General features: G+C 41.3%; 1 pseudogene; it reads right to left on the reverse strand.

Moving 5' to 3' along the window:
• Positions 1-2,154: 2,154 nt before the first annotated feature.
• On the reverse strand, positions 2,155-3,558 carry LOC144324614 (citrate synthase, mitochondrial pseudogene; annotated as a pseudogene).
• Between the last annotated feature and the right edge of the window lie 854 nt (positions 3,559-4,412).

Here is a 4,412-nt window from a genome sequence, read left to right on the forward strand (position 1 = left end):
AGTCTGTTTTATGGTTTGCCCTCTCTTTTTCATTATATTCATCTGTTTTGTTTCTTAAATTCCACATAAGGGAAATCATATGGTATTTGTCTTTCTCTGACTTATTTCATGTAGCACAATAGCCTCTAGCTCCATCCATGATGCTGAAATGATGCTGAAAATGGCAAGATTTCATTCTTTATTATGGCTGAGTAATATTGCATTATGTATATATCATATATATAATGGAATATATATATAATGGAATATATATATATATATATATATATATATATATATATATATATTCTTTATCTATTCATCAGTTAATGGACATTTGCAGCACTCTACCCACCTTACAAGAAATGGCTAAAGGAAATTCTTCAACTTGAGACTGTCCTTTTATTTCAAGTTGAAGAATTTCCTTTAGCATTTCTTGTAAGGCAGGTTTTAGTGGTGATGAACTCCTTTAGCTTTTACTTGTGAAAGCCTTTATTATCTCTTAATTTTTTAAAGGACAGTTTTGCCAGGTACAGTGTTCTAGATTGGCAGTTTTTTCCTTTTGCACTTTGAATATATTGTCCTGTTCACTCTGGCATGCAAGGTTTCTAGTGAAATACCCACTAATAATCTATAATTTCCCTTGTGTGTAACCAGTTGCTTTTCTCTTGCTGCCTTCAAAACTTGCTTTTTGTCTTTATCTTTTGACAATTTAATTATAATGTATCTGTGTGGATTTCTTTTTCTTTCTTTTTTTTTGTTAATAAAAACATTTATTTTGCATTTTATACAGAACAACCTGAAGTCTGGATCATGACTTGACAGTTACCCAGGGGTTTACAGACAATGTGTCCATCTCAGCATGGCTCTGGGGATTAGGGATCCACACAAACACAGGCAGGAGTTTGCAAGGGATGAAGGGGGCACAGTAGGAGTGTATTTCAATCCTTTCTTAAAGAAAAGGCAGTAGAGCATTCTGAGTCACTGAAAACCTGTGCAAATGGGGCTTCTAAGAAACAAGCACTGTACTGTGAACTCTTGGGGAAGGGACCGGATAAGGACCTTGATAAATAAAGGGATATTTCCTTGTAGCAGGAAAAGAGAAGGGAGGTTTACTATTTTTAATGTTCTTAGCCCCAGGACCTGATAGTCAAAGGAAACCAAGTTCAATCTTAAATAATTTCCCTGCTCAGAAAGTAGTACCTATATCCCTGGAACCAGACTCTGAAGATATCATGCTGGACATTCCCAAGTCCTTATTCAGTGGCCCATAGCATATTAAAATAAAGGGGAGAAAAAAGGTCAGAGGGTAGTGGCTTGTGTTCCACAGAAGTGAAAACTTAGATCGTGTTAAGCACTCATAAAGCCAAATGACTGGGAAGAACTACTACTTCCTTAGATAGTGGCATATATAACCTGCTGAAAGAGGTCTCTAGTAAGGACAAAGAAGGGGAGGTCCAGAGCACCCTCAGCATGAGGTGCAGCAGGTACAGAAAATCTGGAAGGAGGGAAGTATTAAAGTAGTGGGGAATGGAAAACTTCAGAACTTAATTTTCATGGGATAATTAAAAACAACAACAACAACAACACTGGGTGCCAGTCACAAAATGTTAATGGCCTTTATGGTCACTTGGTAGCATAAAAAAAATGCCAAAGATGTCCAACTAACCGACAGGTCTTGCTAGGAAGTGTCTGTGTGCATGGGAGAGGGTGACAGGGCTTGATAGAGCTGATAATCTAACATGATTCCTATAGAAACAAAAAAGGCAGAGTTCTGATATGCTGGCCTACAGAGGGCTGGAGAAAACAGAACCAAAAGCTCTGAAGTGACTGCAGATTCTCTGCAACCAGCTTTGACCCATGGAAAGGAGAGCCAGATTCTCACTCTAGAGATGGTGGGGGGCCCAAACCTAACCCATACCACATGCATTAGTCCTGGTCACCCTACAGTTGATGGGCAACTCACCGGGCAAAAGAAGGGAACTGGTTGGGGAGGAAGGGTTACTTTTTATCTCTTAAAGTCTTAATTTATATTTTAACCTCCAACTTATTATCAGTGCCTCAGATACAATTTAATCTTAAGTCTTAAAAAGCCCCCTGAAACAAAACAAAATTATACTTCTTTTTTAAAGCTCCCTCACTTTCTGGTAGTTTCCCCCAGTCTTCAGTTTTACCCTAAGAGTCCACTAACTTCACTGGACCATCTGTGCTCATGGACTTGGGCCTCTCTAGTGGGAAGCCTAGGGCTCAGCTCCAGATGAGCTGTATGAGTACACCCAGTGCTCGTGATACCCCAAACAGGACTGTGTAGTAATTCTTCTCTGTCATGCTGTAGTACTGGAGCAGCACCCCACTGTGAGCATCTACACTGGGCCAAGGGTTCTTGGCCTTGCCCTGTTCTAACAGGACATTGGGCACAATCTTGTACAGCTGAGCAACCAGCTTAAACATGGAGTCATGAGGCAGGTGTTTCAGAGCAAACTCTTGCTGACAGGTATATCGTGGGTCAGTCTTCCTTAGTACTGCATGGCCATAGCCTGGGACAACCCGTCCTGAGTTCGGTGTGTTCCATATTTAGTCTCGTAACTTCTCATCTGACACATCTTTGCCAACTTCTTTCTGTAGTTGTGTCAGCCAAACAAGTACTTCCTGATTTTCCAAACCATGCAGGGGCCCTGCTAGCCCATTCACGGCTGCCGCAAAAGACAGGTAGGGGTCTGAAAGGGCACTGCCCACCAGGTGGCTGGTATGGGCACTTACATTGCCTCCCTCATGGTCACTGTGGATGGTGAGGTACAAGCGCATGAGCTCAGTGAACTGAGCATCAGTATAGCCTAAAATGTTGGTAAAATTGTGGGACCAGTCCAGCTTAGAGTCAATGGCCCCAATACTGCTGCCCTCTCAGTAGAGATTCTGGTAAATCTTTGCTGCAACACAAGGTATCTTTGTGATCAGATCCATACAATCTTCATAAATCAACTCCCAGTACTTGGTTCGGCTGATACCCTCTGCTCTGGCAAAGTTACTTTCACTGTTGAGGGCTGTAATGGCTGCACTGAGCTGAGACATAGGGTGTAGATTGGTAGGAAAGTTGTCCAGCATGGTGACCACATGGGAAGGTAGAGCTGCCCTCTTTGCCCACTCTTTTGAGAGCCAAGACACCTGTTCCTCTGTTGGGATTTGTCTAGTTACCAGCAACCAAAATAAGCCCTCTGGCAGGGGTTCTTCACCGCCTTTAGCCTTAAGCAGCAGTTTCTGGCACTCAGGGATACTGTAGCCTCGGAAATGGATGTCCTCATCAGGATCAAGAACTGATGTTTCATATACTAATCCCTTCATGCCTCTCATGCCACCGTACATCATGTCCACAGTGATTTGGTCCACTACTGTCTTGCCATGTTGCTGCCTGAAGGTCTTTATTCTGGCCTGCGCCTTGGGTATCAAGTCCGCCAATATGTCTTTCAAATTTGTAGAGGAGGCACTGGCATGCCAAGCGGCAAGAACAAGACAAGATGCATTCTTGGCTCCGAAGACCCGGGCGGCTGCAGTGAGTAGAGCCATGACTGGAGAACTCAGGCTTCAGGCAAGAAAGGCAGGATGGGGAGAGTCGTGGCAGGAGGAAGCCAACGCCGCTGCACCGAGGGCCGTGCAGAGGGGCGGACAAGGTTGAAAGTCTGTGTGGATTTCTTTGGGTTCATTTTATTTGGTATTGTTTGGGCTTCCTGAATCTGGTTGTCTATTTCCTTCTCAAACTTGGGGAGTTTTCAGTGATTATTTAATAGAATAATTTTTTTATCCATTTTTTCACTCTCTCTTCTAATTCTGGGCCTTCCATAATATGCATATTGGCTCCTTGATGGTAAACTATAACCCCTTTAAATTTTCTGCATTCTTTTTCATTCCTTTTGCTGTCTGATTGGATACTTTCAGATGAACTTTGAATTTGTTGTTCTTTTTCTGTGCTACTCTGCTATTGAACCTCTTTACCAAATTTTCAGTTCTGTTACTTTATTCTTTAGCTTCATGATTTCTATTTGGTACTTTTTATTTTTTTAAAAAAATCCCTTTGTTAAAATTTTCACTTTTCTCATGTATTGTTTTTCTGAGCTTGTTAAGCAATTTTGTGATGGTTATTTTGAATTTTTTGTCAAGTATTTCATATCTCCATTTCACTATGACCATTTTCTGGAGTTTTATCTAATTCCTTTGTTTGAATTGTGTTTCCCAGTTACTTCATTTTCGTTGACTCTATATGAGTATCTACACATTAGAAAAACCTGCCACTTCTCCTAGTCTTCATCATGCACTGGCTATGTGCAGGACCTTCACAAATCAACCAGGCCAGAGCTTGTGTGGGCTTCTCAAATATTAGTCCAACATGCCATCTTAGTTCTTTTTTTTAAGATTTTATTTATTTATTCATGAGAGAGAGA

This window comes from Canis aureus, chromosome 12 (genome assembly GCF_053574225.1).
Source record: "Canis aureus isolate CA01 chromosome 12, VMU_Caureus_v.1.0, whole genome shotgun sequence".
Classification (NCBI taxonomy): domain Eukaryota; kingdom Metazoa; phylum Chordata; class Mammalia; order Carnivora; family Canidae; genus Canis; species Canis aureus.